Source organism: Chinchilla lanigera, unplaced genomic scaffold (genome assembly GCF_000276665.1).
Source record: "Chinchilla lanigera isolate Chin_1 unplaced genomic scaffold, ChiLan1.0 scaffold00028, whole genome shotgun sequence".
NCBI classification, from domain to species: domain Eukaryota; kingdom Metazoa; phylum Chordata; class Mammalia; order Rodentia; family Chinchillidae; genus Chinchilla; species Chinchilla lanigera.
Genome location: NW_004955429.1, coordinates 16,435,491 through 16,462,755, shown reverse-complemented (window position 1 = coordinate 16,462,755; position 27,265 = coordinate 16,435,491).

Here is a 27,265-nt window from a genome sequence, read left to right as displayed (position 1 = left end):
GTACTCTATAGCAATAGTGTAAAGTTAACTAGCTATCTAGAGATTTATAAAGCTTAGTATTATATGAGTAAAGATAGAGAGGTGGGGAACCAGAGAATGAAAAAAAAAATCAAAATTTGAAAAATTACTTGATGAGATATGAGAAGGAGAGGAAAGTGAGATGGGTGGTCCTATTGAGGAGTAAAAGGATTAATAGTGTTAGAGAACACTTGCAGGAAAGAACAAACAAACAAATGAAAGAAGACAGAGCAAAATACAGGAAATAAAGATAAGAAGGAAGAGAAAAAAGTTGAAAGGGGAAAAAAGAGGAGAGAAAATAAACTAAGAGGAAAAAAGGAGAGAAAAAACCCTACCCTCTCAAAAAATCCCAGTGATGGAAATACACAAATAATAAAAAATAGAAAAAGTTTACAAAAGACTGAGTTTAAGAAAATCATGTATTTTTGAATGACTGGTTTCTTTTGAAGATCTGCATGCTTGGGACCCAGCCAGTCATGATTTTCTCCACCTGGCCGTAGGGCAGGGTTTTGAGGTCTCCTTCCTGTGCTTCAGGCCCTTGCGCCCTTTCAGCTCACTCTGTCCCTTTGTCCCACTGGTAGATGGGAAACATGATCAGCCCTCTGGTCTCTACTGGATCAGGTCACAAGGCAGGCATTCCAGTGGGCTGTTGGACTCTACGTCCGTAGTTGTGGTGTCTGGTGGTTCCCTTCTCCCCCTGGACATTGTCCTTGTCCAGGATCAGGTGGGTTGGTTCATCCAGGCCTCTGCTGCTCCACTGCACACGGAAGCAAAATGTAGAGCCAGCTTGGAGTTGGTGAATGTCCTGGCCCTGCACATGCGCGTGTGCATGTCTGTGTGCACATGCTGCACATCCGACGCAGGCCTGCGTACGCGCTCTCATTAATTTATAATGATAAGGTTAGCTGATACAGAAACCTTATACAGCACAGAAGCATGTCAAGCCAAAAAACAAAGCGACATCGTGTCACTGTTTTCTGCCACTTTCCTCTTCAGATGTCACACATCAGCATACAGTAGGTGTCCCATCGGGTGGCTTTCTACACACAGACAGTCACATTCACAGAATGCATATCTATGCGCCCACACTTCTCCTGCGTGCTGCTGTGGCAGTGCTACTGTGGGCACCATGGGGACAGGGGTCCCCAACCCCCATGCCACAGACTAGTACCAATCCGGGCCTGTTAGGAACAGGGCTGCACAACAGGAGGTGGGCAGCAGGTAGGGGAGCATTTCCAGCTGCATTTCCAGCTGCTCCCATCATGCACCTCACGGCCTGAGCTCCGCCTCCTGTCAGTCAGTGGCAGTGTTAGTCTCCTAGGAGCACGGACCCTGCTGTGACCCGCATAGGCAAGGGATCCAGCCGGCGTGCTCTGTGTGAGTCTAATCCTGAAACCATCACAGCCCCCACCCTGCCCATGGAAAAATTGTCCTTCATGAAACCAGTTCCTGGTGCCTATCTTAGTTACTTTCCCCAATACTGAGAAAAAATACCCAACACCCACAACTTAAAGGAGAAGAGGTTTATTTTGGCTCGTGTTTCAGTCCATGGCTGGCTGGCTGGCTGCAAGGCAGGAAGGCAAGGCAGAGAGGCCTGGTAGCGGAGCAGCTATTCTTGTGATGCTGACCAGGAAGCAGAGAGGGAAGGGAGGGGGCGGGGAGGGAGATGAACTCTTCCAGGTCACGCACCCAGTGACCACCTCCTCTGGCCGGGCCCCGCCTCCTGACAGCAAGTGGTTATTGTGCCCCATAACCCAATCACCCTCCAAATACATGAGGCCTTAAGGGTCATTTTAGATCTAGACCATAACAGAGCCAAAAGGCTAGAGACCACTGGTCTAGAAGGTTTCCCCTCTAAAGGGACTTGTGCCCTACTCTGAGGGAGGGCAGCGTGCAGCCGTGGGTTTGCCTCAGGCCCTAAGACAAGGTTATGGTCTTCTTGGGCAGCCCCAGCAGGGATGGGTCCCACACAATACCCATTTATCAGCTGTCTTTGCTCCAGGGCTTCTAGGGGTGGTGGAGACAAGTGGCTGTGTGCCGGGGACAAGGACCCCTGCCCATTGCTGCCCTGGTCCTGTGCTAGGTGCCTCTCAGCTGTCTTAATGCTGCCCTGTCCTCTGCCCCTTGGAACACCCACCCCACATGCCCCACTTGGGAACCTGGTGCCTCTCGGGTACCACTTGTCCAGGACATCTTCTAGGGCGACGCACATGCTTCTGCCTCATTCTTTTTCACAGCCGTGTAGCATTTCACAGCAAGGGTGGACCACAATTTATTTCACCATTCTCTTATTGATATAACCTTAAGAGTTCTCTATTTGTACTGAGAAAAACCTTGTGATATTTTACATAGTATTTCATATTATTATATCTGTAATTAATATCACATGTCATAATACATAGCATGTAGTATATGTCATATATCATAATACAGATATGTGCCTCATGATATTACATGTACTATATAATGTGGATTATATTATATATGAATTACATATCATATACCTATACATTTTATGGCATTATGAATGTGATACATATCATGTAACAGTACATATTTATATATCTATATATGTTATAATATTACATGTGACATATGCTATGTATAGTATGTGATATAGCATGTATAGTGTCACATATGTATTGTATAGCATATGTGTACAAACAGGAGTTACATAGTAAATGTGTATTTCACAAGTATTTCAAAAGGACAGGTGCGTCTCACGGCACCATGCGCATTGTCTGTTCTTTCTGCCGCCAGCTCTCGGTAGCAGGTGCGCGCGCGGTGGGTGCCTCCTGGCTCCTGCTTTGACCTAACAAGGAGCCCTTTCCTTCAGCGAGCAGAGGGAGTGTGGAGCGGAGCCTGTATTTAAGGACCGAGGTCCTGAGCCACTCTCCTCCCCCGCACTGTGGTGGCTGGGCAAGCTGTCCGCACACAGACTCGTGACAAGATAATTGTGTGCCCTCCTGCCCACTCAGTAAGGCCGCCCCCAGGGGCCTCTGGTGGATGCTGATCTTTGGGCTCTCTGAATTTCTACATGGACCAGAGAAGCACAAATAGGAGCTGCTTCTCTGTTTTCTGTCGGATCCTGACAGTTCTTTCTTGCATTTTGACCTAGAATTACATTCTCTTTCTTATTCTTGCCACATGACAGTTAAATTGATGGTGGTGTCAGTTCCTCCTTTCTGCCTCCTGTGAGCCTCCACCCTGTGTTTTTCTCACGCTTCCCTCCCGAAGGCCTGGAGGGGCTCCTCTTTCTCATCCACCCTTCGGTTGGGGTGTGTCCGGGAACCCTGTCACAGGCTCTGCCCAGCATGTGCATGAGCGATGCTGGGCTTTTGCTCTTTTAGCAACCCAGCAACCTTCCTGCAACACCCTCTCCCCATGTTTTACTTTGTCCACGTCTTGCGGACGAGGACCTTGCCCAGGGGGTCTCCGTGTCTGCAGGACGCAGTGTGCTTTCTGGGTCTCCCAACAGTGAATCACGGACCACCTGAGATCCTCAGTGTGCATGACTTACTGAAAAATGAATTAAACACACAGGGGGAGAGACAGAGGGCAAGAGATAGGTGCGGGGGGCAGAAGCCCCCATCCCTGAACCCTCACGTGCAGTGTCCCCACGTTCAGACTCAATTCTGGCTGGCGGTGCGTTGCAAGGACAGAGCTGGGGACAAGCCCAACAGACAGAGAGTGCCAGGGACCAAGGATGCGTGCTTTCTTTGCTGGTGTCCTGAGAACAGGCGGGCATGGCCAGGGCTGCAGCACCCAGGGGACACATACAGTATTTATCTGGAAGAGGACTTGAGGGGCACGGGTGTCACCAGCCAGTGCCCAAATTAAGAGCTCACAAATATTAAGTAGTTCCGGGGTCTCTGGAACGAATATTCAGTGTTGCAATTGGCTCATGCATATTTAGTGCACCATGAATATTTAGTGCCTACTTGGTCCTTCTGTGGCTTTTATCCATGTTCAGCACACACATGCTCTTATGTTCTTGAACACAACTCACGGGGCACTGGCTGAGTTAACGCTTTACTGTCGAATTCCACCTGCCCGGTTGCTTGCTTTCTTTCTCTGTAAGAGTTGAGAAGGACATTTTGGGGTTATTTATACATTCCTATTCTCAAACAATATACAGAAGCTGCTTGACTTGGGATGGGGTTGTATCCTGATACAGCTATAGGATCTGGAGAACATTGTAGGTCAAAAGTATTTGGAGCTGGGCACTGTGGTCCTTGCCTGTGATCCCAGCAGTGAAAGAGCCTGAAGCAGGAGGATTGCAAGTCTGAGTCCTGCCTGGGTAACTTAGTGAGATACATTTCATAATAAAAAATAAAAAGATCTGAGAACATAGCTCAGGGGTAGTGCACCCCAGTACCGCCCCCAAATAAAATGCATTTGGGCTATAGGTGCAGCTCAGTGGTACAATTGCCTGGCATGTGCAAGGCCTTGAGTTCTATCCTTAGCCCTGAAACACCAAAGCCAAAGCCAAGCCAAAGCACAGAATGCACCATGAACACCGCAGCTGAGCAGCACAGCACACTGTCGAGTCCTGGTTGCTTTCCCTGGTGATCACAGGGTGGCATGGTCACTGCCATGCCCAGCACAGGAGAGAGTGTTGTGCTGTGCATTACTAGCCCAGGCAAAGCTCGGAAGTCAGATCAAAGTGCAGCTTCCACTGAATGCGTATTTCTTCCCCATTGTTGTAAAGGCAAAAGTACTAAGTTGAGGACTACCTGTATAGCAAATGCACATGCCAGTCAACCTTGAAGTTCATTTTACAAAACTGCAATATCTTGCATAAAGTGTATAGAAACTGTGTATAAGTGGTGTTAAGGTTTTGATCTAAAATGTCCCCAACAAGCCTTATCTGTTTGGAAGGTGATTGGACCCCAGGGGTGAGCTCAGTGCTGGCCCATTGCAGTGTTCCTGTGGCCTGCTATTGAGAGATGGGGCCTGGTCTGAAGAGGTGGGGCATGAGATGTGACCCGGAAGAGTTCATCTCACTTCCTAGCTGCTTCCTGTGTCTCTGCTTCCTGGCTGCAGGGGTTGAGCACTTTCCCATTTGTTATGCCCCTCGACCCTCCTGTTCCTGCCTTGGAGCCAGCCAAACCTGGGCTGAAACTGTTCGCCAAAAGAAACCTCTCCTCCTTTAAACTCCGGGTGTTGGGTATTTTGTTCCAGCCACAAGAAACTGACTAAGACATATGGCTCTAGAACAATAAAAAAGTAACCATACCCGTGTATCACCTCTCAGTTACCAGAGGTGACACAAATTGTCCTTAAAAGCCCCTGTGAGCTCCCCCTCCACCCAAAGTAGCTTTCTCTTCTGTGATTTGTGCTAAACACTTTGTGGCTTTTATTGACAGCTTCAGCCCTAACCAACCTACTGCGTGGTCTCATTATTTCTGGATTTATGTAAATGGATTAAGCCATATGCACAGTCTATGATTTGCTTATTTGCTCAACAGCATGCTTTTGAGACTGTTGTTAATGGTGTCGCTGGGGATCCTTGAAGGGACAGAAATTCTTCATTTTAATAAAACTGACTTTGCTTTTTCCTTTTCATTTGTTTAAGCAATCCCTCTCAGTTCCAAGGTCCGAGAAGATATCCTCCTGTCTTCTGCAAGGTTCAGAGTTTCACCTTTTGCTTTTCACCCTTCTGTTCACTTAGAGTTGATTGTTTTTACAAATGTGTTTTTACTAGTGCCTGTTAGTATTACAAAATATTGGGTTTCAGTGTGGTATTTTCATACATGCATGTAACGTGATTTGGTCATATCCATTCCCCTGTTATCAGCCCCTCTTCTACCTCTCTGCCTTCTCATCCTTATTCCCTTCCTCTTGTCTAACAATCTCATGGCATCTTTTTAAGATTCCACATGTTAGCAAGACCATGTGATACTTACCTCTGGGCCTGGCATGATGATCTCCAGTTCCATCCATCTTCCTGTAAAAGACAGAATTTTGTTCCTTTTTATGGCTAAATAATATTCCATTGTACAAATATCACATTGTCTTTATCTATCCATCTGTTGATGGGCAACTTGCCTGGTTCCATGTCTTGGCTGTTGCGAACTGTGCTTCAGAAATCACAGGGGTACAGGTGCCCCTATAGTATAATGACTTTAAATTCTTTGGGTGTACACCAAGGCATGCTACAGTTGGGTCATATGGGAGTTCTACTTTTAAAGCTCCATACTGTTGTTGTTATTTTTTTTTCTGGTACCGGGAATCAAACTCATGACCTTGCACTTGCCAGGCAGGCACTATGCTGCTGGGCTAAACCCCCAGCCCCTTAAAGCTCCATACTGATTTCCATAGTGCCTGTACTAATTTATGCCCCCACTAGCAGTGTAGGAGTGTTCCTTTCTCCCTGTACTCTTGCCAGCATTTACTCTTTTCTGTAATTTTGATCATAATAGTTCTGCCTGGAGTGAGAGTGGCTCTCAGTGTAGTTTGGATTTGCATTTCCCTAATGACTAAAGAGGTTGAACATTTTTTTTCACATACTTACTGGCCATTTGTATTTCTTTGGAGAAGTGTCTGTTCAGTTTGTTTGCCTATTTAGTGATTGGATGATTAGATTTTTTTGTGGGGTTTTTTTGAGAGTGGGTCTTTGTATATTCTGGACATTAATTCTCTGTCAGAAGAGGAGCTGGCGAAGATTTTTCTCCCATTCTGTACTTTTCCTGTCCACGCTGTTGGTTATTTCCTTTGCTGTGAAGAAAATTTAATTTGTGGTCTTGTTTGCTGCTTCTTCCTATGCCGTTAGAGTTCTACTCAGAAAGTCTGCCTGTGTCTATGCCTTTGAATATTTCCCTTTTTCTTTCAGTAGCTTTAATGTTTCAGGTCTTACACTTCATTCTGTGATCCATTTCGAATTGATTTCTGTACAGAGTGAGTGATAGGGATCTAGTTTCAATCTTCTACATATGGATGTACAGTTTTTCCAGCACCTGTCTTTTCTCCAATTTGTGTTCTTGGTTTCTTTGTTAAGGATCTGATGGCCATGTGGGTTTGCTTTTTTAAAATTTTTATTTTAATAATAAAAGGAGGAAAACATTAACAGACAGACAACCTTTTACAAAATAGCAAAAGAACAGTACAGACAATACAGAGTTACAAACAAAGTGGTAGGAAATTAACAATGCTGGTTGTATTACATATTGATATCTTCAAAGTGGTTTCTCATGAAAACAGATAGAGACATGCAATATTGATCAATCCAGGACTCATTGACAGTTTCTTTCAGCAAAGAAATAGAAGACAGTAGAACAACTATGTTAACTATCCTGTATATACATACATACAACATTTCTCCTTCTTTCCCTTCCCTTTTCCCACATTCCAGTTGCCCTTTATCCTTGAGTGTTTTCCTATCATTTCACAATGTCTATCATACCTTCTAGTTTAAATTAACTCTTTCAGGTTTTACACTAGTGAAACAATGCGATGCTTGCACATGCAGGTCTGATTTATTTCACTTATGAGTATGGTCTCTAGTTGCGACCATTTACCTATAAAGGCCTCGAGTTTGTCTTTCTTTATAGCTGAGTAATATTCCATTATATAAAAGTACCACAATTTTCTTCTCCAATCCTCGGTGGATGGACATTTGGGTTGCTTCCACAATTTAGCAATTACAAATTGTGCTGCTATGAACATAGGTGCACATATATCGCTGTAATATGATGTTTTTAGATTTTCTGGGAGAATACCCAGAAGGGGAATAGCTGGGTTAAATGGGACCTCTAGACCTAGTTTTGTGAGGAATCTCCAAACTTATTTCCACAGTGGTTTCACCAGTCTGCATTCCCACCAGCAGTGGAGAAGGGTTCCTATTTCTCCACAGCCTCGCCAGCATTTGTTATTGGTTGATTTCTTAATGCTAGCCATTCTTACTGGGGTAAGGTGGAATCTCAATGTTGTTTTAATTTGCATTTCTCGAATGACTAATGATGTTGAACATTTTCTCATGTATTTATTTGCCATTTGTATTTCCTTATCTGAGAAGTGTGTATTCATCTCAGCTGCCCATTTTTGGATTGGGTCTTTGAATTTGGGGGGGCTGATATTTTTAAATTCTTTATATGTTCTAGATAGAAGCCCTTTGTCTGAAGGACAGTCAGCAAAAATTTTTTCCAAGTTTGTGGGTTTCTTTTTACTCTTCTTCTGCATTTCAGAAGGTATGCTCTATGGCTAGGATGTGATTTATTTTAGAGAAAGACCCATGTGCTGCTGAGAAAAATGTGTATTCTGATGTTGTGGGGTGGAACACTCTGTATACATCTACTAAGTCCATTTGTTCACAACTTTGGTTCAGATCTGTTATTTCCTTGCTGATTTTTTGTCCAGTTGACCTATCTCTTTGTGTCAGTGGGGTATTGAGGTCCCCTTTTACAATACAGTTATTAATTATATGGGTTTTCATGCCTGTTAAGATTTGTCTTATATAATTTGGAGCTCCGATATTTGGTGCACACGTTTATGATTGTTATCTCATCCTCTTGCAGTTTTCCCCTGACTAGTATATAGTGACCTTCTTTATCTCTTTTGATTGTTGTTGGTTTGAAGTTTGGGTGTGCCTTTGTTCTTCTATTCTGTTCCATTGGTCTGTGTCAATTTTCTGCCAGTTCCTTGCTGATTTTGTTATTACGGTGTCTTGGAACAGTTTGAAAGAGGGGATTATGTACTTCCATCTCTCTCTTTTTGTTCAGGATTGCTTTGGCTATTCTGAGTTTTTGTGTTTCCATATGAATTTTTGCATTATTTTTCCTAGTTCTATGAAGAATGTCATTGGAATTCGGATGGGGATTGCACTGAATCTGTAGATTGCTTTCAGTAATATGACCATTTTAACAATATTAATTCTGCTGACTGGTGAACATGGGCCAATCATCCTCTGTATCTTTCCATCCTCTATGTCTTCTTCAGTTTCTTTCTTTAATATTCTGTAATTTTCATTGTAGAAATCTTTTACCTCTTTGGTTAAGCTGATTCCCAGGTAATTTTTTGAAGCTACTGCAAATGGACTTTCTTTCCCAATTTCTTCCTTAGCTAGTTCATTATTTGTATATGGAAAAGCTATTGAATTTTTAAATTTTGATTTTGTACCCTGCTACTTTGCTGAATTTATTGGCTCTAAAAGTCTTTTGGTGGAGTCTTTAAGGTCCTCTAAATCTAGGACCATATAATTTGCAAATAGAATAATTTGATTTCTTTCCTTCTTATTTGTATCCCTTTTTTTTTTTTTGTCTTATAGCTCTGGTTAAAATTTCAAGTACTATATTGAAGAAGAGTGGTGAGATTGGAATCCTTATTTCTGATTTTAGAGGAAATACTCTCAATTTTTCATTCAGCATGATGTGAGTTGATATGTTTTAGGGTGTGAAGCAGGGATCTGGCTTTCTCTCCTGATTCTCGGCTTGATCAACAGAGGTCATCCCATTGTTTTGTTTTAACTATTTATTCATTTTCTACATTTCCACAGATATATCTGAGTGTTCTTGTGTTCTCAGTGAACAGCTCTGTGCTATACTTCAGATCTGGAAGGACCCCCAATGTCCCATGTGTTAAAGACGTAGGTCCCCCACCCTGGTGCTATCAGGAGATGGGGAGCCTTTACCAGGTGGGGCCAGAGGGTTAGAAGCCAGGTCACTGGATGTGTGCTCTTGAATGGTATTCGAGACACCAGTTTCTTCTTCTCTCCTCTTATGTCCTAGCAGTGTGGTCTCTGCCATAGAGCACCATCTCACCACAGCTCTGAAGTAACCAGGCCAACTAATTATGGACTGAAACCTCCAAAACTGTGAGCCAAAGGAAACTGTTCATCTTCATAAGTTGAGTGTCTCAGATATGTTGTCACAGGAATGGAAAACTAGCTAAAACTCCCTGGTATCTGTTTGGCAGAACACTTCATGGGGGCACGTAGTCTTGGTTCAACACCTCATGGGGGCAAGTAGCTCTTTCTTTGACATCAGTGGCAAGCAGAAGTGCCCAGCTCTCTGTCCCCGATCAGCTGGGGGGTGGGTGTCTAGAGGCAGGGCTGGGAAGAGGGTCATGGTACATGCCAGGGTGTTTAGCTGAGAGCTGGGGACATATGGTCACTGCATAGCCAGGGAATGCAGTGAGGTGCGTGGAGATACACATCTTGTAGAGACTCCTTGTGCTGTTAGTGGCATGTGATTTGGAGAGAACTGGAGTGATGCGGTGGACTGTCAAGGTGCTGCCTCACAAGCACAGACAAGCTGTATGCTAACTCCTCTTCATGTCTCCCTTCAGGTTTTCCTATGACTTTCTGTGGAAAGGCACCTGTCTTTAGATGGGATCATGCTACCCCAGGAACCCCACCCCCCATGCTTGTGTGGTTTGCTCCCTTCCCTCCTTCTGGTCTTTATTCTAAACTCCTTTCTTTAGTGAGAGGTGCCCTGACCTGTCTATGTGAAATTATTAGCTCCTCACCCCTAACAATTCCTTGCCCCTGTCTTGGCCTGTTAGTCTCCATAGAGCTTTCCCTGTTGGGTACACTACGCAATCGCTCATCTGCTGGGTTCACACTTGCCCCTCCAGCCTGTGTCTGTGCCTCAGTGCCCGATACATAGTAGTGATTGGCAGAGATCCGTCTAATGAAAAAATGAGTAGGGAGTAAGGAAAGATTTCCTTGGGTCCTGGGCTGTGGGGGTGGCACAGCAGGTGCTGAGAGAAGCCTGATGAGAGAACATGCACAAAAAAATGGGGGTGCTAGGGCCAAGCTGTGCACTTGGTTCTGTGCAGCGAACCCCCTCAGAGCTCCTCCCATTCACAACCACCTCATCGCAGGGCCCAGAAGCCTCACACACCACCCCCATCTTGCCTTCCCTAATCCTTTCAAGGACAATGGCTCAGATGTGGACCCTGACTGACAGATGTGAGCCTGACATCTTGGGAGGTAATGTAACTTTCCCCTGTAGCACCAGGCAGATGCCTTGATACTTGCATGGCCCGGACAGAGGAAGCCTCACACACTGATCAGGACCTCCCTCTACTGACCTATATTCCCTCATCCCCAAGTTCATCATGTCTCTGTCTGAAAGTTGTTGCCTGGCAATGGTTGCTAGGCAAAATTCACAAGTAATGAAGAGTCAGGCTCTTGATTGGAGGCCCGCAGGAATGCTGAAGCATCTGCACCCTGTGACAGACATGATTCTGTTGTGGTCTCCAAGATTCTTGTCCTGGGCTGGCCTGGGAGGAGGATGTGTTGGACACACACTTGGTTAGTTTCCATCCTGTGGCTGTGGTGGTGGGGGAGGAGCCTGTGGTCACTTCCCTATACAGACCCCTCCTGCTGGTGTTGGGAAGGAAGTTGCTTTGTGTGAGAGTGTGTTGTGGCTAGGACCTAGTAGCCACTCCCACTCACTGCCAACAAGAAAATGGGGACATGGGTCCTGGTAACTTTCCAAGACCTGAATCCTTTTGACAGCCCATGAGCTCCCAGGAATACCTGGGGAGCTGGCCTTAGTGAGGTCACAGCCCGGGCTGGCTGACACACTGATCTCAGCCTGGGGAGACCCTGAGTGGACAAACCAAGGCTGACTACCTGACCGGCAGAACAGTCACATAACACGTGGGGACAGAAGGAGTCACTAAATGTGTGGCTATTTTCCATGTAGCATAGAAACTAACACACAGGCTGGGGTTGGGGCTGGGAATCCAATTTTAGGATGGACTTGGTGTTGAAGTTCGCTACTGGGACTGAGGAAGAGGATAATGAAGAAACCTAGAAGGATTGTGCCACCACCCTGATCCTGGTCTCTTAAACCCAACTCTAAGACAATCTCTGTGAGGTAGAGGCCAATCCCTTGCACAAATGGAAGTAAGACCCAGAGAGACTATGCATTGCCTAAGCTCACATAACTGGGAAGATACAAGGTTGGAACTTAAACCAGAGAAATTCCAAGGCTTGAAGTTCCCCCATGACTGGTAAAATGAAGCTTCTAGACCATTCTAGAGCATTCCTGATCAAGTTTCCTCAGTGGGTACTTCCTCAAGGGGTGTTGAGCTTTCCTGCTTCATGTGTCTCCTTCACAAGAAGAAAGGATATTTGTACCTTAGTGTTTAAGGCTCCAACTGGCCTTGTGCTTCTGAGGTATATGCTCCAGCTGGGTTTAGCAGTGTGGGGCCATCGGTAGTGTTTGCCTGCTACTCATTCCTTCCTCTGGAGATTTCTATTTCCACTGACATATAATTAGGTAGGGCTTTCAATCAATGTCCCACCTTAGTGGACTCATGACCAAGCTAGGCTTGATCAAATTCTCTGAAATGAGAATCTTGAACAAAGGGTCACAAGTATTAAGTAGGAACTTTTAATCTCCACTCTTATAGTTTTCACTGGGAAGACATTCTCTGTGGTTACATCTGGGACTTCCTGTTTCGCCTCTTCTTTTCCCCATCTGGTACAATTAGTCCTGCCTGATTTGTCAACTTCATTGGACTAGGAAACACAAACAGATTAGTAAGGTATGCTCTTGGGTCTCGGTGGGTCTTGGTTTCTGCCCCAGCTGACATTCAGACCCCACCCTCCTCCTCTCAGGTGGGGAAGGACATTATTTATCTGCTGCCTTGGCCCTATGGTGACCTGGAAGCTGATTCGTCTTGAATCATCTGGTTTATCGATCCCCAGAACTGACAGGGTCTGGTCCTGGCTAGGTCTTCCCTTTCCGTTGGCTTAGATCTGTAATTATCCTCCCATAACTCATCATTGCAGACAGCCTTGCCACTATGGGCGGTGTCTTCCTTGTCTGGATCACTGGTCTTCCATCCTCAACACAATGGAGTGGGTGGTGGCTGTCTTGCTTGTTGGGACACTGCTGATAGGAAGCAGATTGACAGCGAGGACACGGGAATTGATGTCTGTTCTGCTGAAGCCTGGCTATGTGACCTAGGACAAGTAGTGCCTTGCTGGGGTAAATGAAGCAGCAGGTCAGTGCCAGCCAGACTCCAGCTTCTGGTGTGTCACCTAGCATCTGAGAGCCCTGCGTCAGCTCTGGGGCCCTCTGAGAAGTAACAAGCTGGTGGTAAATGCTTAGTGTCCCATACTACATGCTTCCCTTCTCTGAGTGGTGTTGTCACCACCCTGTTTACCAGAAGAAGCAGCTGAGGCACAGAGAAAGCAACTTGCTGAAGATCACACAGCTAGGAAATAGAAGAGCTAGGATGGGGACTCAGCAGCTGACCTGCCCAGACCTCACCCTGCACACCATGCTAGGCCTGTCACCCATGTCTGTGCTCCTTGCTCTGGTGGCCCATGTGCTTGTCCTTGTCCCCCCACTCTGCCCACAGCTTGGTCTTGCAGTGGTCCTGCGACACTCTTTTTACTCGGGCTCTTCAAGGGACGTCTCTGATTGGTCCAGATACAAAGCCTGCCCAACATGGCCACAGGAGGAAGCAGAGTGACCAGGGAAGGTGCCCACTTGAGAGGGGGCACTGCCATCAGCGACTGGGAAGGAACGTGGCTATTTGTGTAGGAAGGAGCCGCGGCTGTCATGGACTCTAAGCTTTGGGATGCTTCTGCCTTGGCCTGGTTGGGCTGTTGTGAGGATCGGTGGAGGAAAGGCTGTTGCCTTTATTAGCTTCCTAGTGATTTCTAAGGGGCAAAGTGTGTTTATTCCCAAGCCACAGAGTGCTTTGTAAACTGTGAGGTGTGTTGTGAACAGCCAAGAGGTACACTCAGCTGGTGCAGCCCCTGGGGACGGTCTGGCCACCAGCCATTGCCTTCTGTCCTCATCAACAGAAGAAGCTCACATCATTTGGGTAGCACAATGCTAGTTCAAGGCCTCTGTGGTGGGCCAGTCCGGGCCATCTGTGGCCTTTGGCCAATGAGTGGGTGTCACAGAATCTCTGACCTCAAGGATGCTTCTGCCATGGCTTCCCTGGGGGCTATCAGGATCATGATGGCTTTGTGGCCTGAGTCCTGTAGGGGGTGTAGGCACCATGTTTGGCACCAGGCTGGAGGGCTGGTGGTTGGGCTGGGTATTGTGTTCCCTGGTTCTGCAACATGGGGGCCCTGAGCACCCTGAGAAGTGGGGGCAGATGTTGACCAAGATTTCACCTGGCTTTTCTGAGCGGCTCTACTCACCTCTACCTGTCAGGACCTTTTATGTCATTGTGTTCAATCGAGAAAGGATTGGGTTCAGATCACATCCATCTGAAAATCGGAATGAGTGTCAGATCTATCCAGGGCCACCCTTTCCTCATGGCCCACACTCTAGGTGAGTGCGGACGACCTTGAGGTTTCCAGCAGGGCGTCTGTGAAAACTACTTTGGAAGAACTTCATTTTAGACATTTTCTTTTATGTATCAATGACAAAACCCTAAGAAAACAACTCAAAAGAGGAAAGGTTTGCTTGGACTTGTGGTTTCAGTCCATGGTCCCTGGGCCCCTTCCTTCCTGGGCCTGTGCTGAGGGCAAACCTCAGGGCAGAAGTTGCTCATCTTACGGCATCCAAGAAGGGAAAGTGACGGCTGACCTGACACACCCTTCCAGGCCATGCCCTGCCACCCTGGCCACGCCCCTGTGACCCTAGCCACAGCTCCAAGACTTACTTCCTCCAAACCAGCCCTGCCTCCTCCAGTTTCCACCCCCTACTAGTTCATTCAATTGTGAAGCCGTCCATGGATTAGTCCATGAGAAGACCAGAGCCCCCATGAGCCAATCACTTCCCTAAGCCCCTCCTCTGACATCCTGCACCAGGGAACCAGCTTTTGGAGGGCAGCTGAGATCCAAACTGTAACACATTGCTTAGAATCAAAAGTTCAATTACAAAAGGTGAGTGCATACGTGCTCATTGCCGAGCATTCAGAGTTGTGTCAAATGCACCCCTTGAACACTCCTATGGGTACCGGTGGGTGTTCACAGTGTGTGTGACTCGCTCCTGTCCTCTTGACACACCCTCACACACCAATTTCTTTCTTTTTTCTTTTCCTGTTTCTTTTAAACCTAAAGGGACCACGCCATGCGAACACTGTGCAACTTGCTTCAGCAGTGCAGCCAGGATTTCCCTACCTTAGAACAGGTAGAACTGCTTCTTTTTCCTGGATGCATTGGCCTCCTTTGGAAGCAGGTACCTGGTGATGGGTTTAGATCTCCTTTGCTTCTATTTGACTTTTCCCAGTGCTTAAAGATGAAAGCTAGGGATACTTCATTTGGAGACAGTGTTGCTCTGAACCTTGAAGGAAGAGCTACACAGTGGCCCAGGCCTTGGGACCCCAGCACCTTCCGTATCCCTCCTGCCCTTGGCAGCATCTGGACCGCAGGAGGAGAGCCTGGCAGCCATGCCCTCCAGGATCCCTGCCCCTGTGTGCCCTGTGTGTGATGTTGAGGGCCTCTCGGTCCTAGAAAGCACGGGGAACTCCTGCTCGGGAGGCTCAGAGGACGAGGGTCTGAGTAGACCCTGGGAAGCTGCAGCCAGGCCCCTCCTGTGCTGGGTCATCCTGGCACCCCAGCCCCCATCCCTCCCGCTGTGAAAGCAGCTGGCCCTGTGATAACAGGTGAGAAAGATGGAACGGGGGAGGAATCATAAAGGGGTGAGCAAGATGCAAATACAGAAGCACACAGAGCAGGAAAAGAATTAATATTGTTATCATGCATGACATAAGACTTAGAAACAAGAGTTTCAAAGAAAGCTAACAAAGAGGAGAACCTGAATGTCAAAAATGATAAAATAAAAGAGATGAAAATGAGATGTAGGATGAAGAGATAAAAAGACAGGAAGCCAATGGGCTGCCCAGCAGAAGGCGCAGGCACGGAGAGCAGAGATTAGGAACAAGGACGGAGTGAATATCCAGGAAATAACTGTTTAAGTAGATGAAACCCACGACTGGAGATGCGAACGGAGGCCTGAGACATTCTGAGTGTAAATGGGTTTAAAAACTGGAGAGAAAATACAATTAAAGAACAGCTCTTTAAATGATCTCCTCCCCTCCCAAGATCACAAAGGAACCCAGCCGCCTTCAGAGTAAATAAAGCCAAGAGGGAAAGATGAACGATGGTGAACTAAAGTTAGACTGCAAGAAAGATCGATTGGAGCAATAGAAATCAGTGAAATAATAGGAGGGTAATGAGCTGTACAGTCACGAATAAGAGATCAGTGTCTCCCGTCTTCAGCAGGAAGGCCCCACACGCAAGGGGAAACACCCAGACCGGCCCTGGGACCTGCGCCCTGCCCGCCAGTGCGGACCCCACGCTGGGCTCCCAGGAATGGTGTCTCTCCAGTGTCTGCCCAGGGGACTGGGCCTCCTGGGTGTCCCCAGCACTGCCGCATGCTGCCCTGCCCATGACCTCACCATTTTCAGAACTCTGCAGCTTCTGCATCTGCCTCACTTAGAGTGCAAGTGGGGAAAATCCCCAGCCACAAGTGACCCCAGGATGGCCTGGTCATGGGACCAAGAGATGGTGCAGGAGGCTGTCACATGCCAGCCTGTGTCAGAGCCATGTGCAGGTGAGTTGAGACAGGTCTTGACTCGCCCAGGGCAGGGACCTGGATAGGCTTGGAAGGCTGCTCTGACAAGCCTGGAAGGGCCCCAGTGACCCTTGGGTGTGCCAGGGGCTGCTGCTCAGCAGCTCTTAAAACAGACTTCAAGATGAGACCACACCCTGTATCCTGTGTCCTACACCCTTGCTGACCCCGCCCTGCTGAGGACTGCACACCCCCACCAGGGACTTCCCTCAGCCCTTCATCCTGCATGCTCCTGCCCCACAGGGCACCTTTGTCCCTGGAATGCAGAAGGCCTGCCTTGTCCCTCGGAAACTCACAGATGCAGCCAAGGTCTTCCTCAGCTCGCCACCTGCCTGCACCTGCTCTGAAGGCAGGGCCTGTCCTTCGGGCCAGCTGGGATGTGTGGGGACACCTGGGCTCCATCGCTGTGCAACAAGTTCTCTGGCTCAGCTCAGGGACATCAGATTCCAGATTCCAAGCTTCTGATTTGCACAGGGCTTGCAGGCAGCGGAAGTTGTCCATGCAGGGCTGGCTGGCTGGAGTGGGGAGCTGGTCTGGGGCTGGGGCTGGGGCTGGGGCTGGGAGGGGTTGGGACTAGGATAAGTGATTTTAGAGTGGCCCTGAGGTGAGGCTCAGGCCCCTGCACAGCCCAGGGAGATGGGTAGCATGGCCATCAGAACCTCATCTGGGGCCACACAGACCCCTTGGGTGCCCAGCACATGTGGCCTTCCCTTCCTGCACATCTCTGCTGCCCTGCCTGGTGCCCTGGCTCAGCTCCACACTAACCCTGAAGGATCCTGCCATGGTAAGCCCACCATGGGCAGTGTCCTGTGCTCTGGCTTGGGCCGGGTGGGCACTGTGGGTGTCCCCTGCTGGCCCCGGAGAGTTCATAGGTAGCTGGGGCTGCTGGGCTCAGGCACTGGGAATCCATCCTCCTGTTGATCACAAACCTCCCATGGACACTGGCCTCTCCCTAGGGAAAGAAGTGGAAGGCACAGGAACTCCTAACCCAGCAGAGGGAGTGGACATGGGTAGAAAAGTGAGAAAAGAGAGGGAGAGCCAGGCATAGGGGCACAGCACTCTGGGAAGCTGAGGCAGGAGGATCTCAAGTGCAAGTCCATCCTTGGCAACTTAGCAACTTAATGAGACTCTGTCTCAAAATAAAAAAAAGGGCTGGGGATGTAGCTCAGTGGAAAGGCCCTGGGTTCAATCCCCAGTGCTGGGGCTAGGAGTAGAGGGTAGGCCCCCAATGTCCTCAGCTAGCTGCTGTACATGAGCGTGCTGTTCCCTTCCTGGCTGAGACAGCTGTCTTCCCAGATCTGCATAGCCCCGAAGGATCGGAGCCTGACTCCAGCCCCTAGGACTGGGGGGCCGGTTCAGAGGTGGGGCAGGGAGGCCAATGGGCAGCAGGCGCATGGTCAGTGCTGTGGAGAGGGCTGGGCCAGCTTGTCCACCCTGACTTGCGGGGCCCCCACCCCCAGCCTGGGCCTTGTGCGAAGGCGTCTGGGGAGCTGCCTTCTCTGCTGCTGCCCTGGCCTCCACCTAAAACATGCATGGAGCCTGAAAATTTCATCAAAGCAGCTCGTGTCCTCAACTTGTGGCCAGCAGCCCAGGTCCCTGACTCACTGCTGGGTCAGCACAGGTGCTGCAGGGCAGGGGCGAGGAGGTGGGCACCAAGGTGGCTCTGCAGGGATGAGGCAGGGAGGGGCCAGGCCAGCTAAGAGGGTGTGGGACACAGCACGCTACAGGAGGGGTGGGGACCCCTGTCCTGGGGACCCTGACTTTCTTGTTCAACCAACACATTTTCACTCTTTCTCTGCAGCTCTCAGTTATTGTTTAAAAGGCAGGTAATGCTAAGCGTGGTGGTGCACGCCTGTAACCCCCAGCTACTCCGGAGGCCGGGGCAGGAGGATCACAGGTTCAAGCCCTGCTTGGGCAGCTTAGTGAGACTCTGCCACAGTCAAAAAGAAAAAGGGCTGTGGCTGCAGCTCAGTTGCACAGGGCTCATCTAACACCTGCAAGACCCTGGGTTCCATTCCCAGCACTGCCTAACAAGGCAACACAGAGACACAGAGACACAGGCACGGCTCTGCTGCGCCTGGAACGTAGGGCCATACACGGGCCACCCACGCCTTTCTTGCTGTTGTAGGTGCGTATGGCCTCGCCCAAAGGTGCAGGCCACCCTGGGCCTTCCCCACTGCAGGCAGTGGTATGCTCCCCAAGGCCTCGCCAGCCCTGGGGTCTCGGAAACCCTTGGAGTCTGGCCGACCTGGTGGGGGATCACATTCATAAAAATATAAGGAAGCTGCGTGTCCCTGTGCTCTGGGAGTGGCTTTCTCGGCCAGCAACTGCAGGGCAGGGGGTCCTGGGAACAGAGTATAACCATTTTATCTGCTTCTTGTTTCTCTTGTCAGAAATTTCTTGGTGCATAGTAACTATAGAGAAGAATGGGTTTGTTTCAGCATATCTGTCTGTGCATAGGGCATGCTTCGATTGCTTTACCCCCATCTCTCACTCTCCCCTTCCTGCCCTTTCTCTTCTCTAATCATTTCCCTTCTACTTTCCTGTCATCTCTCTTTCCTTTTCGTTTCTATTTTTTTTTTTTTTTTTTTTTTTTTTTTTAGCTTCTACATATGTGAGAAAACGTGAAATACCTGTTTTCCTGAGCCTGGCTTATTAAGCTTAACATGATGGTCTCCATTTCTGGCCATTTGCCTGCAAGTAATAAGATTTTGTTCCTCTTTACAGCTTTGTAATACTCCACTGTGTACATATAGCGCCTTTTCTTCATCCATTTGTCTGTCGACGGGCCCCTAGGCTGGCTCCGTGGCTGAGCTATGGCGAGTCGCTTCCACTAAAGCTCGGGCAGCTGCTGTCTGCCCTGTGAGCCAGCTTCATTCTTTGGGGAGCACGCTGAGGAGTGGCATCGCAGGGTCGGCTGGGATCGCTGGTTTTCATCTTGGGAGGCGTTTCCGCTCTGGTTTCGGGCGTGGCTGTTCTAGTTTGCATTCCAGCCTCGGTGTAAGTGTACCCTTCTGCCTGCACATTCGCCAGCATCTTCTGCTTTTGTATTGGTGCTGGTGTGTGTGCGTCCCTCCGTAGGTGCTTGTGTGAGCACACGCGTGTGAGCATGTATGTGCGTGTTTGTGAGTACGTGCGTGCCCGTATCTTAGTCAAAGGATCCAATCCACCCCAGATGTGGGGAGGAAGCGGCTGAGCATGAGCATGGTCATCCCAGTGTCTTGCAGGAGGGATGACCGAACCCGTCGGCCCTGCTCCACTGACCTGAAGTCAGGGGTCTGACTGGTGGCCTGAGGACAGGGAGCCAGTGCAGGCGGGGCCATGGGGAGCCGGGCTGTGACCCCCACCAGGGCTGGGGTGCCTAGCTGGCTGAGACCTTGGAGGCCAAAGGCAGCAGGTCTGCAGAGCCCTGGGCCCCAAAGCTGTAGGTGCCAGTGGCCTCCGTCAGTTCTGTGAAAGCTCAGCAAGCGGATTGGCGACCTAGGGCGGCCTGCTGTGCCCTCTTGGCTCTGGTCTTGGCCCTCCGGATCTCCCGCTGGCAGACCCAGGCTCACGTCCAGCATGTCCCTGGGCTGTTCCTGCAGGGCCACCTCTGCAAAGCTGGCCAACACCAATGCTCCTCACACACCACCTAAGCTGGTCTGCTACCCACGGTGGCCTGGAAGGGCTGATGCCCCTTGAATACCTACTCTAGTCAGAGGGGACAGGTAGGGACACAAATGTAGACACCAGCAGCAGAAGCACAGTAGAGCTAGGATGGAAAATGTGGAGTTTTGGGGACAGGCTTGGGCTGGGGTTTGAAGGGTGCCTAGGAGTTCACCAATGGGCAGCAGGGCTGAGATTGGTCGCCCCTGCTAGGCCTGAAGGCAGAGAGCAGAGGGCAGAGGAGACTCTGCCCTGGAGCTGAGGATGCGACAGGCACTCTGGATCCCACAGCCTGCGCGGCCACCCCTACCCAGGCAGCCTGAGGATTAAACCGACTTTGCTGGGATTACTGCTGCCAATCAAGTTCAAGTGCATTTTTAAGAGCTTAATTTGCGGCCGTAGGTTTCGAATAAAATCATCAAGTTCAGTCGATTAAACTCATTAAGGCGGGTGGACTGGCTGGCATTCGCACCACCATCAGATTCAGAGAATTAATTAGGGGCCTGTTATCCTTTGTCCAGATTAGCAGAGCCAGCCCAGAGGCCCGGGGTTCTGTGAGGAGACAGCCCCATAATCTCTTTAGTGGGGCCCGGGAGGCAGAAACCGGGGCGGCTTCTGCAGGATCTTTGATTCTGTGGTGTGCGTGTGCAGACCTGGGAAGGTGCAACAGGCTCCAGGCCTGGATGACCCCACCCTGTCCCTACCCTCATCTGGGGATCTCATAGCAATTTAGGAGGAGGAGGAGACCTATGTGGAGGACATCAGTGGGCTCTCTTGCCTCTCAGAAATGTCCCAACCCCAACTGGTAGGACCCCTCCAGGCTCTCTCTCCCCATCAACCAGGTCTGTGGGCAAGCTGAACCCTAGGGGCCTCCTGTCAAACCCAGGAGACTGATTGGTCTTGGGCTGGGCATGTGCAAAAGCCAAGCAAGACACACAGGCCTGATCTAGTCCGGTGTGAAAATGTGAGCCTGAAGCTGCCAGCTGCAGTGACCCTGTCACCAGCGTACCCACACAGAGGACAATGGGCACAACAAGCCAGGGGTTATCCCAAGACATGGGGTGAGCTTCTGGATCTGGCCGTACCTGAAGCTCACCCGGACTCTTCAGTCACATGAGCCCATCCATTTCTCCTCGCTGACATCCTGCCGCTTGTAACTGAGGGATGGATCAACCCAGATCTCAGATCAGCTGCTTTCAGCAGTGGGAAGGAGCAGGAGGGTCTTTTTCTTCTTTTCCCTCTCATTTTATATGTGGGGAGACGGAGGCCCAGAGAGGGCAAGGGTTTTGCCTGGCTGGTATGACTATCAATGGGGTTTTCTGGTCACCTGATGTCTGGCTTCAAACGTGAAGGGAGAGTTGTCCCCCACATTGCTGGGTGAGTCTGGCAGGCCAGGGTGGGTGGACTTTATGGGTGATGGGGAGGGTACTGTAAGCTGATGCCTGTCTTGGGGGGGGTGAAGGCAGAATGCCCCCCCCCCATGCCTGCCACACACCCTGTCCCTCACTTCTTCCCCAGCACAGGGCTGTGCTGGGGGGACTGGGTCGGGGCCTGGGCACCTGCCTCTGCCCAGGGTCTGTTGCTTTCCATGGAGACTCAACCCTGGCTGATGCGCTCTGCTCCAAGTTTCCACCCAGCCCGCCCTCACCCTTCCAGGGCTTCAGAACCCCTGTTGGTCCCCTGGGCAAGCAGATGACGTTGATGTGGCTTCTCTCTTGTCGGATCCGCAGACAGCCTGAGTCTTGAAGCATGGGCTCAGACACGTTTGCGGTGTTGCTGAGTACAGCTAACCTTCTCCTGGAGGCCATGACAGGGGATATGGTCCCCGGGAGTGGCCACCCATGTCACCTGGGCACCGGGTGGCTGAAACAGGAGCCAGGTGTGGGGTGGGTGGTAACATCCAGGGATGGGGGCTCTCGTGTGTTGCAGAGGAGGAGCCAGATGGGGGACAGGTGGGACAGGCAGGACCAGAAGAGAGTCCAGCTGGTTTTGACCACAGAGCGAGGGCCTCCTGGAGCATGGGACTGAAGCTGGTGGCCTGAGGGTCCCTGCAGAGGTGAGGACAGGGACAGGCCCGGGGTTCTGGGAGGCTGGTTGCAGGGGACACTGGCAGAGTAGACGAGGGAGGCTAGGTGCTGCCCGGGGTGTGGGGTGCCGGAGAGCTCCTGGGAGTCGAGTGACCCTCACATGTCTGAAGGGAACCCAGTGCTCGGGGACAAGGGAAGGGAAGACACAGGGATGTGCTCCAGGCCCCTTAACTGAAAGGCATGCTTCCCAGCTGCAGACAGCTACCCTCAGGCCCATCTTCCGCAGGCCCACTTCCTGTGACCCACACAGGCCTGGCCGCTTCTCCACTTGGCACAGCTCTGGATCCGCCCCCACCCAGCCCTGGGGAGTCGCCTGGCTATTCTGGTGCCCACGGTGCAGCTCAAGGTCACTTCCACCTGGTCCTGCTCCCTCCTCCCTGCCGCAGGCCTGGGGCCAGGCCCCCCTGTGAGCCCGGCACCCTCTGTCCCACACTTCCCTGCTCCTGGGGCCCAGGAGCTGTGTCCCTTCATGCTGTATCCTGGGCCCTCAGCCTCTGCATTCCCATTGCAAGGTCCAGGAATGTGGCCAGGTGGGCATGGCCGGTACAGGGCTCTAGGGTGGGGACTGCAGTCAGGGCCCCCTCTGCTCCTGAGTAGCCACGTCCTTGCTGTTGAGTGTAAGGACAGGCAGGTGGACAGCGTGACCTCAAAGAAGTCCCTGGGGCTTTGGGGAAGACAGAGTCCCCTCCCGCAGCCCTCTTCCTGCTGGCGTGGCCAGTGTGGGAAGCGGGTGTCCAGGCAGACAGCTTGACCACGGCTAGGGCAGGGCAAGTGGTTTGGCTTCTCTGGGGGTCATTTGGTCAGTGGCCACCACCTTTAAATGGTCACAGCTTTAGACCCAGAAATTCTACATCTGAGGATCAGTAATGAAGCCATGGCTTTAATACAAAACCCAAACAAAACCAAACAAGACTGCTGGTTGTGGCACGGCAAGCTCATTCTTGCTAAGTGTTCAGGGACATTTGCCCCTCATGTGCCAGATTGCTGGTACCGTGGCCACGGCCGGAGGATTTACACCACTGAAAGCAGCACTTGCTGCAACCCAGAGCCTTGTTTCTCCGGAGAGCTGGCTTGGGAGCTTGCTGCTGGCTCATTCACTGGAAAACTCTGGACTTACCATGTGTCTTCGTTACATTCCTAGCTCCCAGCACACCCATCCCGTGGTCTTTGCACTTTCCGCAGCAGCTCTGAAGTTCTCTTTCCTGGGTGTTGTGCTATTGAAGCTGCCTTAGTGTCCTGACTTGATTCAAAATGTTTCCCCTTTATGGTCATTTTGACTCTGGGGAAGAGCCAGGAGTCACACAGTGCCAGACTTGGTGAATAAGACGGACAAGGACGGACTGTCACGTTTTTACAACTTGCCTTTCAGTGGATGGTCCCCACCAGTAGTATTCACCATATTGACAATCATATCTTGCAAACCTCAAGAAAGAGGACCTCCAGAACTGCTTCAGAAAGTGGCAAGAATGATGGGATCCGTGTGTTTAAAGTGAGGAGGAGGACGTTGAGGGGGATTTCTGGCAAGGTGTCTTTTGCTTAACCCTGGTCTTGAACTCACTTTGTAGCCCACGCTGGCTTTATACTTGCAGTGATCCTCTTGCTCAGCCCCCCAAGTGCTCAGATTATGGGTGTGCACACCACTCCTGGTTGGGAGCCAGGAGAGTTCCACACCATGGGGGTGGACACTGTCCCCTGCTCTCAGAGGTGGCAGGGAAACTTTCATGAGTAAAGTCTAATTGACCGTGGTAGCTGTGTCCCTTGGACAGTGGTTCATGGGTCTGTGCCTCAGTTTTCTCATGTAGAAAAGGGGAGATATTAACTGATACATGAAGCTCACCCCCAAACCAGGCTCACATAGTAACTGCGTCAGATTCCCCATGTTTTCTGAGGCCAGGCTCTCAGCCCGAGTGAGGATAGCAGGCTCTGCTCCAAGTATTTAAAAATTAATTTTGGCTCAAACCCAGGGCCTTTGCATGAGCTTCCTCCTCAGTCCTTTTTATTTTATTTTGAGACAAAGTCTTGCTAAGTTACCCAGGCTGGTCTTGAAGTTGGACTCCTCCTGCCTTAGCATCCTTTGTAGCTGGGATGACAGGTGTGTGCCTCCACTCCCAGCCTGAGTCCTCCTTTCTTAGAAACCCTCCTCCTTGTGAATGATCTACCTCCTTTTCATGATTGTGAGCAATGCCCGTGGGCGACTTTGAAGTTGGGCCAAGAATCTGGGGCCCAAATGATGACAGCGGCCATGCAGGGCATCTCTGGATCCTTTGCCCTAAAGTTGGAGTCTTCCTCTGGGAACTGCGCCCCAGGGAGGTGGAGGGGCAGACTCCAATTCTCAACCTGTCTGGGCTGAATGGCAGGGAGACCCACAGGAGCCTCTTGAAGGGACTGAGGTGGGTGGGTGGGCCCTGCGGATGTCCCTGAGCCCTCATTTCTGGTGTGGCCCTCAGTCCCCGTGTCTGTCTCCCTTCTCCTGGACCAGCCTCCAGGATGTCCCTGGAGCAGCAGGGGACAGGCATGGTGGGTAAATATGCCCCATAGTGAGTCTTTCTTTAAAAGTTTGATTTGTTGATGTCATTTTTATTTTGTTCTGGACAGTGCTACTGTGAGGTTGTAGCTCATGAAGGATGTCCCTTCTAATTACTACTTTAAACATTTTAGAGTTGTGATGAAATCAACACACCCTGTGTCCTCCGAGTGATTTCGAAGTGTGTGGTTCAGTAATGATGAGCACATCCACCCTCGGGATGCTCTTCCTTCTGCCCTTTGAACAACTCCACTCCATCTTCCTGTACCTCTGACGACCGCCCTCCACCTCCTGCCTCCACGAATTCCACGGCTCTGCCCATCTCAGATCAGTGCAATCCTGTGGTGTGCATCTTTTGGTGGTTGGGTCATTCTCATTAGCATGGTGTCCTCAGGGTTCATCCATGCTATAGCCTGCGTCAGAATTCCTTTCCTCTTTTAGACCAAGAAATGTTCTGTTGTGTGCATGGTCCACCTTCGGTTTATCTCCAAGGGTACCTGGCTGAACTGCTGGCTATTGTGGAAAGCACTGCTGTGAAACACCTCGCTTTGTACCGAGCTCCTGCTTTCAGGGTTCTTTTCATTATCCACCCAGAATGGATTCTTCTAGGTCCTATCGTAATTCTACTTTTCATGTTTTGTTCCACATGGGTTGTGTACTATTTTCTATTTCCAGCCAGGGTGCACAAGCATTCCAATGTCCCTGCCTTCATGGGAACCTTTGTTACCTGTTTTTATCATTTACTGGACACTGACCATTCTGCTGGGGAGGAGGGAGCATCTCACTGTGGGTTGCATTCCCTTGGCGACTTGTGACTCTGAGTGACAGTTCATGTGCTGTTGCCCACTTGTTTATCTTCTTTGGAGAGATGTCTGTTCATGCCCCTTTCTCATTTCTGAATCAGCGCACTTGTTCTTTGGCTATCATTGAATTGTGCAAGTTCCTGACCCATTTTGCATGTTAACATCTCATCAGATACGTAATGTGTGAACATTTCCCCCATTCCACAGCTTGACTTCTCACTCTGCTGTGGCCTTTGACCCACAGGCATTTTTAATTTTAATGTCATCCAGTCAATCTAATTTTATTTTGAGGTTTGTACATTTGGCATCAGACACAAGAAATTATTGCCAACTCCTGCTTCTGTATTTTCCCCCTTCCTGTGAGACTTTCACTCACTATTTTCTTCTAAGAGTTTTAGCTCTTGACTTCTTCAATCTATTTTCCATTATTTTTTTTTATATAGCATAAGGGAAGCACCAACTTCATTATTTTACATGTGGATATTCAGTTTTCATGGCACAATTTATTTTAAAAAATTGTCATTTCTCCATTGAGTGGTCTTGACACGCTTGTTGAAAGGCACTTGGCTGTGTGTGTGAGGGTGTGTGTTCCCAGAGTGGGTGATTCTGAGTTCTGTACTCCAAGGCACTCCAAGGGGGCCTGGTAGGACAGAATGCCAGCTGCCCACATGGCAACCTGCTTGTCAAGGCACCCTGGATTGCCTCTCCTTCCTGGTCTCACTTCCTCCTCCTCTACTTATGTTTCCTGGATCACTTCCCAAAAAAAACAAACCCTGCTCATAAGCTCTTGTCTTAGGGTCTGCTCTGAGGGAACCCAGTGCAGAGTAAGTGTTAAGAGATTTTTAAATTCCTCTATCTAGAACAGGGATCCCTGCTATTTTTAAGAATCTGGTATTTGTAAGGTCTCCAATTAGCTGCTTACATCCTTTAATCTTCACATCTGAAAGATACCTGTAAGCATCCATGTCTGATGACAGAGAAGAGAGGAACCCCAGAGGTTAATCCCTTGCTCAAGGTCACAGGTGTAGGTAGCTGAGTTGGGGCTGGATCCAGGACATCTGACACCAGGTCTGGGTCTCCTCCTGCCTTGTACTGGTATCACAGAGCTCAGTTCCCAGCTGTGCTGGCCCCTGGACCCACCAGGAGCTGGACAGAGTGATTGGGTTACCCACTCACTCCAGGGGACACTGCAGGGCCAGCCCTGTCCAGGACGCAGGTGGAGTCTCTGCAGGGAGCAGGGTGTGGAGAAGGCCCAGGACCAGGGACACATGCATTTTACTGTGACCATCTGCAGCAGGCACTGTTGTTTACCTGGTCATGGCTCCCCCTGTGCATTGGGGCTGGGCTTGCTCCTCCTTAGAGGGCAGGAGAAAGACCAAACCCCAAAGGAATCACCCACTTAGCACCAAACCTTTAGTTAATATTGCAGGATGTGTTCAAGTCTTTTTAAAAACCCACGTGGGGTTCGTATTCTGCTTTTTTGACAACACCAATTTTGCAAGTTTTCCTAGGCTGCTAAAATGTCTGCATCGATTTCATCTTTGACCTCCAGCATGGCCATCAGGTGTGTCACCTTCCCCAACAGCGAGGAACCTGGGTTCCTCCTCTCTGCTTTGGCTATGGAGCAGCTGCTGCTGTGCTCATCTTTCTCTGCCAGGCTCCGTTGCACTCTGCTTGTTGGATGGGCATCCT